This window comes from Planococcus citri, chromosome 4 (assembly GCF_950023065.1).
Source record: "Planococcus citri chromosome 4, ihPlaCitr1.1, whole genome shotgun sequence".
NCBI classification, from domain to species: domain Eukaryota; kingdom Metazoa; phylum Arthropoda; class Insecta; order Hemiptera; family Pseudococcidae; genus Planococcus; species Planococcus citri.
The window spans coordinates 63,997,341-64,012,388 of NC_088680.1; the positions used below are offsets into that span (position 1 = coordinate 63,997,341).

Sequence of the window (15,048 nt, forward strand, 5' to 3'; positions counted from 1 at the left end):
AATTAATTTACGATTGGTTCGTTTTTTTTTGTTTTTTTTTTTAAATAAAAAATTCATATAGGAATTGATCTACGTAGTTGTTTACTAGCGAAGTGAATCGAATCGAATCGAATCATTCACAACCGCGATTGGCGAATGAATAAATTGATTGATTTCTAGATGAATTACTCACGAACGAATTGATTAATAGTTAGTGAATCATTCGCGAAAGAATTGAATAATTTTTGGTGAATCATTCCCGAACGAATCGATTCATTTACTTAATTTTTGGTGAATCGTTCACGAACGAATTGAATTTTCTAGTGAATCATTCGCGAACGAATTTATTCGTATAAGTGACTCGTTCGCAAGCAAATCGATTCATTGACTCAATTTTCGGTGAATCATTCACGAGTGAATTGAATATTTTGTGGTGAATCATTCGCGAACGAATTTATTCGTATATGTGACTCGTTCGCGAATGAATCATCAACTAGATAATAATCAATTCCATTTACTTAATTTTTGGTGAATCGTTCGCGCATAAGTGACTCGCTCGCGAACGAATAGATTCATTTATTTAATTTTTGGTGAATCGTTCACCAACGAATTGAATAATTTTTGGTGAATCATTCGCGAACGACTTGATTCATATAAATGACTCGTTCGCGAACGAATCGATTCATTTCCTTAATTCGAACAAATTGAATATTTTTTAGTGAATAATTCGCGAACGAATTCATGCGTCCAAATGACTCGTTCGCAACTGAATCACTAACTAATAATCAATTCCATTTACTCAATTTTCGGTGAATCGTTCATAAACGAATTGAATTTTTTAGTGAATCATTCGCGAACGAATTGATTCGTATAAATGGCTAGTTCGCGAACGAATCGATTCCTTTGCTTAATTCGAACGAATTGAATATTTTTAAGTGAATAATTCGCGAACGAATTTATTCGTCTAAATGACTCGTTCGCGAGTGAATCATCAACTGATAATCAATTCCATTTACTTAATTTTTAGTGAATCGTTCGCGTATAAGTGACTCGTTTCGCGCACGAATCGATTCATTTGTTTAATTTTTGGTGAATCGTTCACCAACGAATTGAATAATTTTTGTTGAATCATTCGCGAATGAATTGGTTATTAGTTGGTGAATCATTCGCGAACGAATTTATTCCTATAAGTGACTCGTTCGCGAATGAATCATTAACTAATAATCAATTCAATTTACTTAATTTTTGGTGAATCGTTCACGAACGAATTGATTTTTTCAGTTAATCATTCGCGAACAAATTAATTCGTATAAATGACTTGTTCGCGAACGAATCGATTCATTTACCTACTTAATTTTTGGCGAATCGCTCACGAACAAATTGAATAATTTTTGGTGAATGCTTCGTGAATGAACTGATTAACAGTTAGTGAATCATTCGCGAACGAGTTAAATTTTTTAGTGAATCATTCGCGAATGAATTGATTTGTCTAAGTAACTCGTTCACGGACGAATCGATTAATTTACTTAATTTTTGGTGAATTATTCGCGAATGAATTGATTCATAAAAATTGAAGAATTGATCAATTCGTTCGTGAATGGTTCTTTCAAAAAATTAATCAATTCGTTCATGAATGATTCCCTTAAATGAATTCATACTCCCACAAACAATTCACTGAGAAATTAAATTCAACCGAGAAACCACCCAACTAAAAAAATCAAAGAATCCCTTCAGCAATCCATTGTTTTACATTTCTGCATCAGAATTCTTCAAAATAATTTTCTCTCCCAGGAATAGCCTCTCCAAGCACATTTTCTGACTAATTTGAGGTAGCATGAGCACGAGAAAATGACGTTGAAATCGATCCTCGTTGCGTAGTTTTCGAGAAAATCGTCAGTTTTTGATAAAGGAAGATGCTGGCTCTCAAATTGGATGCCAGATTTGGACTCAGTGACCTCGAGTTGAAGGAATAAATCACTTTCAAAACCGGAAAAAATAATCGGATACGAGTTTGGACCACACCAGTAAATCAAGGCGTTCGAATTGATGAGCAACAAGGGCGTTAATAAAATTGCCTAACTAGTTTGCCGTAAATACAAAGTGCATTTTTTTTCTTCAAAAAAATGAATCTATCAATAATTTTAGGGTCAAACCAAACGGGAATTTCAGCCATGGGAGTTTTTCGAGACGGTGAATTCATTTTCGGTGTCAGATTTTCGCCATGGTGCTTTCTTTTACCCGAAATTGCCATAAAAGTCATCGGACTTCTGGATCATTCCCTCCTGCGATAGGAAAAGCATTGAATTTTTAGAACATACGGCCATATCACTAAGGTTGGATTGGTTGAGGGGACGGGAGGGAGTTCACTTGAAATTTTTTTGTGGTGGTTTTTCACCAAATAACCAATCTTTTGGGTGATTTTAGCCAAATTTGTAGAGGGTGGAAGTGGTTTGATTGCATCCTTTTCAGTTTAGTACTGCCCAAAACACTTTATGAACTCCCCAAGGCTAGAAATATACCTCGCCAGTGACTACCTACGCAAAATTCCAACCAAACAAAAATAACGATTGTTTTCTTACATCGTAAATCATCACGATAATCGACCACATGTGATGGGGTTTTTCAACTCGAAATCCGAGTTCAATCCCATTCCTTTACATTACTTTTAGCAAATTTTGTGCACATGTACGAAATGGGCGAAAAAATCCATCTGTTGAAATATTCTCACCCCCCCTCCCAATCACCTGACGTCTCAGTGTAATTTACACTACAGGTAGTTACGAATCAAGCAATTTCGGCGAACTAAAAATTATAGCTCGATACGCGAATATCCGAAGATAAAAAAATGAAAAAGTGAAAAAACATCTATAGCTTTTCGTCGAGTAGAAGTGAATACTCGTATAACGGGGTGAAATGAAAAAGCGAGTATTTTATGTGACCATTTTTATCACACGTTCGATATACTCGTAATAACCATTTCGATATATGAAGCTGTATCCAATATCATCCTCGAGACCACATGATTTTCATTTTCCACTATATGGATAGTACCTATTACTTTAGTTGATTTAACTTTCTTATCGAAAAACTACCATATAGCATTTCGCTGTAATGATATATCATCTGGTAAATTTTCTGTGTTTTCATTTTCTTCGATACTTTTTCATTCGGGTTGGACGTTAATTCGCGTATCCGATACGATAACCCACTTACACATAGGACCATACTCGTGTATAGGTACTCAGTATATAGAAGTTCATAACTTTAACGTTGTGTATTTACTACCTACCTACACATGCACTTGTGTACTATATTTCATCAACGAAAGCTGTAAATTGAACGAGAAAAAACAATAGTGTAATTTCTTAGAGCAACTTTTTCATTACAGTCATTTACTCTCTCGTTCGTCGATGAAGCTCGATAACTTCAGCTTTGGCTTTTTCACCAGGTAATATTTTGCGAGCTTATTGAATACAGAAGTATTTCGCGACTCGAGATCGAAGTAATTTTTTCCAAATTTGCTAAATTGAGACCAGCTAGTAATTTTATCTTCGGGTGTGTTTAAATTCAGACGACGTTTCGATGATAACTTTTTGATGTGCTCTTTTTTTCTACGCTCCTCTGAGAAAGTTGCCAGCGAAAAATCAACAGTTACGACTAATGTTTATTTTTTTTCCTCCTTTGGATGGAAAAAAAAGTACGATCTTTTGGCTAATTTAGAGTGAAAAAAAAACGAAAATTCGGTAGATAATTTTCAAATTAGATTGGACGAAACGTGCTTTGTATATTAATAGCGGTTTTTATTTAATTTTCCACTATTTGCATTTTATTGCAGCTACTGTTTAGCTCCTCTAACTTAAGTGTAATTAACAACAAACGTTATAATTAAGAAGTCGAGCAAAAGTGAAGTTGTATTTGGGGCAACGTTATCATTCGAGAAGTTTAAGCAGTATAACCAGTTTGGTAGAAATTAGTGTCAAAATATTTAGGTAATTGCCTAGTTTGTAGCTTTTGACGAGGAGTTATGTTATTTCATCGTGAGGTAGTGCGGAATTAGAGCTGAATTTGAACTGATGTAGGGTCTCGTATTTTGTATAGGATTACCTACTCCGAGTTCACTTCGACGATGGATGTAAATACCGTCTTGAGAACGTTATCTAGGTGCTTTTCGTGTGTTTATATTTAGATTTTAATAAAAACGTCGCCCTCTCCGGGGAGATTTCCGGCGCTAATATTTTTCTCGTTTAAATTAATCGTTCATTCGTGCCCTGTTTATCGAAGAGAACCGCACAATGCTTCGAGCTTCGAGCTTATTCGTACACAAGACAGGAGAGAGAGGGAGAGTCGCAGAAAACTTAGTTTTAGTATTTGCTGTGCTGCCTTGCCTTGGTATACGTATAGTATAATCTGGCGTTGATTAAATTACTAGATGACAATATGAAATGCAACTAAAATGCTCCAGTTAATTAATTTTTATACCCGATGTTCTTCAGAAACGTGTTCGAGCTCGTGTCATACAACGCAGCTATAGCTCGAGAGTTTTTAAAAACACCGAGCACAGCTCTCTCTCTCAGCTCATGTTGGTATATCTTATTTAAAATTCTAGACGTTTGTCGGAACTTTTTAAAAGAGAAAAAAGTTTAAACGTTTGAAGTTTTAACTTACAATTCTAACGGAGAATCTTTCCGTTCCATTTTACTACGACGACCGCTTATTGCGGAGAAAATTGGCTTTGAATTTTACAAACATGATTTTATGGTCTCTAGAGTCGGTTTTAGAAATGGTGTGAATTTTAAAGAATAGCGAATTCGAGACTTTTCAAGTTTCAACAGTTTGATACCGACTTGAAAGTTGGGCGTATTCTCTTCTTGGCGTTTTTTTTTCTCATTCATTTGTGTTGCTCTCTCGTTTATATTTCAACAAGTGTCCGAAGAAGCAGTTGAATGAATCGTGACTGATGCGAACGTGAAATGGAATTATTTTTATTGGGGAATTTCGAACTGATCGAAATAATTTTCGAAGTCTAGTTTGGGCTTGATTTTTGTGAAGAATGAGGAAGCGTGAAGAAGTGATGTGTCGTGGGGGGGAGGGAAGCAGAGGGTGAGACTGAAATTTGAAAAAATCGACTCAAAAATTTCATTTTGATGCCTCACGTCTTCACCCACCCCCCCCCTCACATGTTATTGTATTACAGAAACCAGGCAAAGATGCAAATGACCCAAAGAGTTACAGACCTATATCCCTGTTGTGTCACCTACACAAGATTTTTGAAAGAGTCATTTTAAATCGCATGGCTGACTGTATAGACAAGGGGCTGATCAGACAGCAGGCTGGATTTAGACCAGGAAAATCATGCACTTGCCAGATACTACACTTAACACAGCACATTGAAGATGGTTTTGAAAAGAAGAAAGTCACTGGAGTATTGTTTGTCGACCTCACAGCAGCTATTGACACAGTGTGCCATTGACTACTCCAGTATATGGTGTACCAACTTACAAAAGGATTTTAAATTCAAACAGATAGTCACTATGTTGATGAAGGACAGAAGATTCTATGTGACGCTCAGTGGTAAAAACATCACCTGGAGACAGTAAAAGAACGGATTGCCCCAGGGCAGTGTTTTGTCATCAATTCTCTTCAACATTTACACCAATGACCAACCAATTGGACCAGATACTAACCACTTTCTGTATGCAGATGATCTTGCACTAACCCGTTAAACAATGACCATGCTAATTTTGATGTGAATGTCGATCCATCCACATCTGTCACTTTTGGATGCCACATGTCGATGTGAATTTCGACCCTGTGTCGAGCTAATTGTCGATGTAATTGTCGACTGATGTTGATCTACATTCGTGTCGACAATTGGCTCCACATAGGGTCGAAATTCACATCGACATGGGGCATCCAAAAGTGACGGATGTGGATGGATCGACATTCACATCAAAATTTATGTCGACCTCCTGCTTCCTTAAGTTATAGAATATGAGTTTAAAAATGTTTACTTTTTTCCCCAAAAATTATTTCCTCTGATGTGGCTATTGCTAGTGCTGAAAACAGTATCAATGCAAAGTCCACTTCCAAAGAAGTACAGATGAAAAGTCTGTATAATCAAGAAGTTCAACAGAAATCCCTTATATCAAAGATGGTGCAATACTTTATCTGCGAGTACTAAACTAATCCATTTTCATGTCGGCATGTCCATGTTAATGTTGATGTGAAATTCGACATCAACAAATACATCCACAATATCAACATCATATGTATCATCTACATCTCCAAACTGCGGAAAAGTAAATAATTTCATCAATTCCCTAAAAAATTTGTTTTCCACTTTGAACAAGATCATATTTTTGAATGTTTACTAAAATTTTAAACACTAAAACAGAATTTTTAATTCTGAAAAATTGGTCGACATAGTTGTAGATGTAAATTTCGAGCATTGAATTTTACATCTACATGTCGAGATGGCATGTCGAGGTATCAGAAATAATGAGAAAATTTCGAAAATTTTCATTTACCTGGCGTTTGTATGGACAGAAGATTCCTACTAAATAATTAATTGATCACTTTTCCATCATATGTAGGAAAAAAACATAGTTGGTGTAAATGTCGACGTCTACAATTGTTGTGCAGGAACTGCCCAACATGATATGTTTGCGGATGTGGAGGACATACTGAACTAGGCTATAGCCCAGTTGGGTGAAAATCTGCTCTTACGCGACATAAAAACGCGGCAGGAAATTTAACACTTCACGCCATAGCTTTTTCTGCCCATTAATTGGTGCGTATTTTATTTAAGCTTAAAAATCTGCCATTGATCAATATTCTTGAAAAAATTTTCAGCACTAGTGGGGGATTGAACTCAAGTCCCCGGATCTGTAAGCTGAATCCTTGCTACCTACTCCACCAGATAACTTGGTAGAAGTGAATAAATATTTATATACTAAGCTAAAACACACGCCCAAAATACCACATTTACACAAGTTTTTCAGCAAATATGCGAATAAATACGCTACGAAATATTTGTGTAAGTAGCGTATTTTGTGGCTGGTTTTTTCAACACACAAAAATACGACACATAATTTAGAAGCATAGCAGCTTTACGCGATAAAAATACGTTACAAAATGAAGCGCGATTTTGAAAACTGTAAAATCTGCTGCATGGCAGCAGTTTAAAGTTGTGTTGCAGAATAAAACACCAATTAAACTGCTCTTTACCACGTATTTATTGGCAGAAGGGCAGATTTTCATCCAACTGGGAGAAGAACTGAACACATACTATAAAGATAACCACCTCAAACCAAATCCAACAAAGATAGAGACATGCTTTTTTCATCTCAGAAATAATCGTGAAGCAAAGCGACAATTGAATATTCGATGGGATGGAACAGATCTGAAACATGCAGATAACCCCAAATACCTGGGTGTACCCCTAGATAGGTCCTTGACCTACAAAAGGCTCTGTGAGGCAACTAAAATTAAAGTTACAGCCAGAACAAATATAATTTGCAAACTTGTAGGCAGCAGTTGGGGACCTAAACCCCAAGTTATGAGAGTATCTGCACTGGCACTGCCCCAGTTGACCACGTGCTAGCGAAAAGCTAGCGTTTTACTCGCGTTTTGATAAGTTGCTAGCAATTTACTCGCTTATTGTGGCCAGCATTAATTGTCTCGCTAAAAGTAAGCGATTTTCTTGCAGTTTTTCGCTAGCAAATTCAATTCTAGCAATTTTCGAGCTGTTTTCTAGCGACTCTCAGCTAGCTTTTACTTCACTTTAACTTGCTCGCCTTATGCTAGCGTATTACTGGCGGATACTTGCTCGCAATTCTATGCTAGGACAGTTCAAGCAATATTCTTGCATATCTCAGCTAGCTTTTACTTCACTTCATACATGCTCGCCTGATGCTAGCGTATCACTGGCGGATACTTGCTTGCTTGCAATTCTATGCTAAGAAAGTTCAAGCAATATTCACTTTTTGAAAATTACTGGAGCCTCTAGTAGATTTTTGAAACTTGAAATTCCCACAACATTAATTTATTAAATGGAGTTGGCAAGCTGAAATTTACTTCGCAGTCTACATGGTGGTTTCAAATGGTTTTGAAGCTTCCAGCTACTTTTAGGAAATTCCAATTTTCCAAAAAACGCCATACAACCTTTCGAAAAGTCGCTGGAGACTCCAAAACGATTTGAAATCCACCAGCAGTCGACTTCGTAGCGTATTGAAATTAGCTTGCAGAACGAATTTCGACTCTCCATCTCAGTTTGATGAAATTTTGTAAAAATTTAAAATTTCAAAAATCTGCTGGAGGCTTCACGAATTTTCAAAGAGTCGCTGGAGGCTCCAAAACGACTTGAAAGTCACCTGCAGTACTTCGTAGCGTATTGAAATTAGTTTTCAGAATAAATTTGAGCTTTACAACTTCAATTTTGATGAAATTTTGTGGGAATTTCGAGTTTTAAAAATCTGCTGGAGGCTCCAGAACTGCTCAAAACATGTTGCAACCGTTTCTCATCGATTTGGCATGTCGAAAATAGAGTATATCCCAAATTTCAGTTTTCTATTGGTCAATTTGGTAAAATTTTGATTTTTTCCCTCATTCTTGGCCTAAATTGGATTTTCAAAAATTCACCAAAAATCGAAAAACGTACTTAAGCACTTAAAATTTTGACAAGTGATGAATTTTTGCATGATCTTTTAATCTACGTTTGTAAGGTTTGAAAAATTTCGTGCAAGTCATATGTTGAAACGCAAAATCTGCTATTTTGGCTGACCTGTCAATCAAAATGGCCGCCATTTTGTAAGTAAGGCCAACTTTTTTTTTGGGCAAGTTTGCTTTAAAATGTTCCTTAGGATTTTCCTTTTAAGAAAAAAGTTGTCCCGAAGGATCGGCGGGGGGGGGGGGGTGCAATTACTCCCATTGTCATATGCCGGACTAAAATGTTGTTCAAATCAACCTAAGCGCTAGCATAATGCTAGCAAATTGCTAGCGTCGATCTCCCTCATGGTATACTTTGCTACTCTTAGATAAAGTATGTCATCAAGTTGAATATAAGCTCAAGGTGGTATCATGTTGAAAAGTAAGAAGAGTGACATCACTCATCTTACACTATCCCAAGATGCTAGTGTTATGCTAGCTCTGAGATAGCATACCGGGCCAGTCGCCTATTTTTGGAATTTCCTGGAAAACTACCACCTATTGAACGTAAACACTCAGTATTTTTTAAAATTAAATAATATTAATTACTTTACTGATCAACATTTTTCTACGCTAGCAAACTGCTAGCTTCACGCTAGCATAATTTGTGCTAGCGTAAATTTTGCCGAAATATGAGACACTTTTTTAAAAAAATGCTAGCAAATCAGTCGCGATTTAGTCGCATGTACGTAGCAGAATCGCAGAGCAAAGTGCTAACAAAATACTAGCTTTTTGCTAGCTTTATGCCAGCTACACGCTAGCTGTTTGTGCGCAATTCTGCTACGCTAATGCGACCTAATCACAACTGATTTGCTAGCATTTTTTTAAAAAAGTGTCTCAAATACCAGCACCATTCGCGCTAGCATAAAATTTGCTAGCATTTGGTCAACTAGGGCTGTGCTATTTAGTGGGGAGTGTATGCCTGCCCTGTTTGGAGTTGTTCAGCACATGCAAGTAAAGTTGATATACCCTTTGACGAAGCATGTAGATTGATGACAGTGTGCTTACGCCCAACACCATTGAATAACCTATATGAGTTGAGTGGAATTGCCCCACCAGCAGTGAGACGTGAAGTTGCATCCATGGTAGAGAAGACAAAGATGCTGAAAAATCCACTGCATCCTATGTATGAATATGAAGAACTGGCAGAAACCCGCCTCAGATCTAGACACAGTTTCATGAAAACAGTTGAAGAACTAAAAGATACCCCCAGCACAGATAGATGTCGCATATGGAATGCAGGTGTTGAGGGAAGAACTAGACAGGAAGCCCTACCAAGCGGAGAATATTTGAAATATGCACTGTGGAAAACACTTGACAGATTGAGGAACGGAGTTACACGATCTAAGTACAATCTTCACAGATGGTAGTTGGCTGATATTATCAGGAAAAATCAATCCTGGAAAATTAAATGGGACACTTGACAATGAGGCAGTTAGATTCCTAATTGAGATTAAGATTTAGATTGAGTTTTTCATGTTAATTTAGGCTTGTCGACCGGATACGAGACCCCCCCCCCTCAAAAAATCATCTATCTAGGTACTTGAAAACATTTTGATTTGTATGTAGATGAAATTAACACAAATTGGTTGGCAGGTATTATATTTTTTATTCGAAAATTGTAGGAAAACTAATACCCACTGAAACAGGGCGAATTTCGTATAGGAAACAGGTTGTATTGTTTTACAAATAGACGGGACGCTTAAACTATGCATTGTATACCACAATAACATATCCCTTTCGTAGGTAATCTAATGAAACTGCGGTTAGCGAGCGTGTTGCAAATTGCCGAGTTATTTAATTCCCGCGGGTATGGTAACATTTATCAATGTTGAATTTCATATTTTCGGTGCTTTCCTAGAGTAGGTACGTACGTATGAAATTCGAACAAAACTCGTAAAATTTCATCTTACGTGAAATTTCAATCGCGAGAGTAATTACTTATGTGTTTTTTTTTCCTTCCGTAGATATTACGATAGGTAGGTAGTGCGAAACACGAGCTAATGAAATATTAAATATTTTCATAGCAGATACCTACTTATATTCCAACGTGTAATGAGTCAGGCTGTATAAACGTTGAATAATTGACGTTGTATTTGCAAGTTTTTCTGCCTAGGAATAGGTCGTATCGCACGATGAAAAATTAAAACGCGTAAAAATCGTATACAATGAAATAATCAAGTCTAAAAAGGTGGTTGTGAAGTTGTAGTATAGATATTTAAAGAGAACGAGTATTTTTATACCAGTTGTTTACTCTTTCAGACGTTTATTATTTATTTATTTCGTGTCTTTAGATTTTCGGTGTAATTCGAGAATTTAGTCGAAAATTTTCCATTCGAATTTAATCGAGTTTATTAAAGAAATGAGTCACGATGGGGTTGCGTTTGTTTATCAAGTTTTTTTTTTGGAGGATTAATGTACCTAAATGAATAAAGTGTCATGTAGAGGGTAACCGCAGTAAAAAAATGTTCGAAGTGGACGCAAATTAGGGTAGAATGAAATGAACTCGCATGATGACGATGCATGTGTACATTACATATGTCTGTATACCTACTTTGCATACAGGGTGATCCCAAAAAAGATTCAAGTTCAAAATTGGGTTGTTCTTATGCTGAAGTTCTGTATTCGACTTTTGATTTTCCCTCGAGTCTGGAAGATGTTTTGCCGGAAGCCCCCTCAGTTGGAAATTCCTTTTATCCGAAAATTCCCTAGTTCTGCGTCAGAATTCTTCTCAAATGATCCCCTCTTTTGTTCCCCAAGTAACTTTGATCTCTCTTGCGTGGAACCCCAAGTTGAAAAAAAATTGGAATAAGTAAATCAAAATTGGGAAAACAAAAAAATTAAAATTGTTTGTAGAGTCAGAATCCTTTAAAATAGTTGACCTCCTTTTTATAAAAAACAACGTCCCTTTGCAAAAATTAATTTTTAGATTTTGTTTTTGATTTTTCAATTTTTATTGTTTCTGGATTTTTATAAACATCGCCCATTTTTCAGGGGAAAAAACTCCCTTAGACCCGAATATCTAATCATCATCATCATATGAAGGGTTCCTTTCCAAGTCGGCCTAAGTCCATTTTTATCATTTTTGAGTTAGCAGCGCCATCTGCTGGTACAGGTGGGTTAACACCTTTATCACCTTGTCCCAACACCTGGCGTTACTTTTTTCGCTCAGGAGCGCTGTTTTGCCGGCTCGAAAAAACAGCTGATTATTCCAAAGTGGCCTAAATCATACATTTTTTAAGAATTTGTATACAAGTGCGGTTGTGCCGGTTTTTTTTTCAAGTTTTTCGACGATTTTCGAGAGACGAAATTTGAAGGTGCTTCGAATGAAATTGTTTCAGAAATGTATTAAATTAATGATTCGTGAATTTTTTTTTGAAAAAACGCGTTTTTCAGCTCTTTTTCGAAATTTTTAACATCAGATAATTCCAAATGGGCCTAAGTCCACTTTTTCTGACTGTTTGACGCGCTCTGGAGCTGAAAATACGCAAAATTAAAAAAATACCAATATGGTACTTTAAAGCAGAAAGATCAAGCTTCACAACCATATAATCACATCATTTATTATTGAAGCGGAAGGGCGAGAAAAACACTTATTTGTGTTTTTCTCGAAACGAAAAAAATGGACTTAGGCCGACTTGGAAAGGAACCCTTCATCATCATCATCATATATATTAAAAGAATTTGTTAAATCTGGTGACAGTCCGCCAGCCTCTCCTACTGAACCGATTTTGCTCAATTTTTTTTAAAAATGTTCCTTATCACATGTAGATGTGTTATGAAACATTTAAAATTCAAAATTATTCATTTTCAGCCCAAAAAATTAAAAATGCATTTTTTTGAACAATTTTATCTTCAATTTGCGGCCGAATATTTTAGTTTGCTAGGCATTTTCTTTATCATCGAATAGTAAACAAAAACTTAAGGCTTCGCAGCCATGTATTTCCTCAATTTGGGGAGAGGGTACAAAACGTCCAATTTCGAAAAATTCAATGTGGGTATCGAAATAGGGGTTTTTAGGGTCGCTAATGTCAATTTTAGCATTCATATATCCACCTTAACCTCGATATAAGCCCAAAAAGGGGGCAATTAGTAAATCCTTCTAACTATCTTTGAACAATTTTTTTTAAAAAAATAAAAAATTCGAAATTTTCTGAAAAAACTGAGAATTACCTATTGGCAAAAAAAGATACTTTGGCAATTTCTGGCAAAATACTTACCCAAGCTTGGCTTTAGTTAATTTTGAAGAAAAAAAATTTTGTATGTTTAGAAACTTCGTTAAAAAGCGAGGATTTTTTTACAATTTTTGACAAACAGCAGGATTTTGACAATTTTAGCAAAAAGAACTTTGTGAGAATTACCTATTGGCAAGAAAAGATACTTTGGCAATTTCTGGCAAAATACTTACCCAAGCTTGGTTTTTAGTTAATTTTGAAGAAAAAAAATTTTAAAGTTGAAAATTAGATAATTTTAGTAAAAATGAACAATTTTTTAGAATTAGAAATTAAGTACACCTTTTCGGAATTTTTTTCCAAAAAGTGAGATTTTTCACTTTGAAACTTATGGCAATTTTACATTGAAAATCGTGACTTTTCAACTGCAAAAAAGCTAGAATTTTCAGCAATAGGGAAGACTTTTGGACAATTTTTTTGAAAAAAATAAAACTTTTTGAAAATTTTTGTAAAAAACTGAGAATTTTTTGTAAAAAACACTGAGAATTTTTACAATTTTAAGCGAAAAGCGAAACTGACTGTTTATGAAGGAAAGCACGAATTTTTGATTATTATTGGGCAAAATATTGATTTTTAACCGCTAAAATAATGGGCAAGTTTGCAGGTGGAGTATGCTTACGTATGAGCTTTAGCTTTCAGTGGTTTCGAGCTTTGATTCCAGAAAAGTGGAATTTTGGATTCGAAAATCATTTTTAATGGAAGCAACGTACACTTCAGTTGAAAGCCCTATTTTTAATGGGGGAGGGGGAGAAGCATCGATAAGATTTAGTGGTAGGGAAAATCACAAACGATTTACTGCAAAATTTTCTTAATTCAGAGACCAAAATGAAGGAATCTTCAGAAATAATGCCCATTTCAAAAGCTGTAGGAGTGTAGGTAGAAAAATTCAAAAATTTTAGTCATTGATATTTTTAATGCAAAAAACGAGATTTTTAGGTAATTTTTAGGAAGAGGAAATTACTTTTCCAATTTTTTTTTGCAAAATTTTTTTCACATGAAAAGTGCGTTTTTTGGATTACTATTTTTTTTTAAATTTCATGCTTAGTATTTAGGGGGTTTCGCCCTCGGAACTCGCATGGGGGTTGGGCCGCGAAGCGGCCAGGGGGCGTAGCCCCCTAGTATTTTTTATTTTTTTTTTACAACTTTGAAAAAATTGGGTTCAAGTTCGTTGTGTTAGACTTTTGAAAATGTGAAAAAAAATTACCAAGTGACTTTTGAAATTTGTTATCTACTTTCTCGAGAAGCTGGACAGATGGGTCAATGACCTTAGGAGGCCCGACAAGTAGACATGGTGTGATCTTAGGAAGTCAGACAGACGGATCAATGACTTTGAGAGGTCAAACAGGAAGGAAGACGACTTTGAGAAGTCAGACAGACAGGTCAATGACCTTGAAATATTATACAGACAGGCCAATGACCTAGGACATTCAGATAGACGGGTCAATGGCCTGGCGAGCACTGAAAGAAAGACAAACGATCTTGAGAAGCCAGACAGATGAGTCAATGACCTTAGGAGGCCAGACAGGCGAACATGCTATGATCTTAGAGGGTCAGACAGATGTGTCAATGACCTAGAGAGGTCAGACAGGAAGGAAGATGACTTTGAGAAGTCAGACAGACCGATCAATCACCTTGAGAGGCTGGGCATGCAGTAGGCCAGATGGGTCAATGACCTTGATATGACAGACATGAAGGATAATAACATAGAGAATCCAGATAAACATGTCAATAACCTTGAGATCTCCGACAGGAACCGGTCAATGACCTTGAGAGGTCAAACAGGAAGAAAGACGAGTTCGAGAAGCCAGACAGACAGTTCAATGACCCTGAGAGACCAGGCATGCATTCAGGCAGATGGGTCAATGACCTTGTGGTATCGGACAGACCTGTCAATGACCTTGGAAATACTGATAGATGGGTCAGTGACCTTGAGAGCATTGACAGGAAGACAAACGATCTTGAGAAGCCAAACATATGGGTCAATGACCTTAGGAGGACAGACAGGCAGATATGCTACGATCCTAGGAAGTCAGACAGGCAGGTCAATGACCTTGAGAGGTCAGACAGGAAGAAAGACAATTTTGAGAAGCCACATAGACAGTTCAATGACCTTGAGAGGCCCGACATGTAT

The 15,048-nt window shown here is 36.3% G+C and overlaps 1 protein-coding gene across 1 annotated transcript in view; it reads left to right on the forward strand.

The window, feature by feature from the left end:
• Positions 1-15,048, forward strand: part of LOC135842355 (uncharacterized) — a 380,985-nt gene that overhangs the window by 305,366 nt on the left and 60,571 nt on the right. The gene's annotated exons all lie outside the window — the stretch shown is intronic.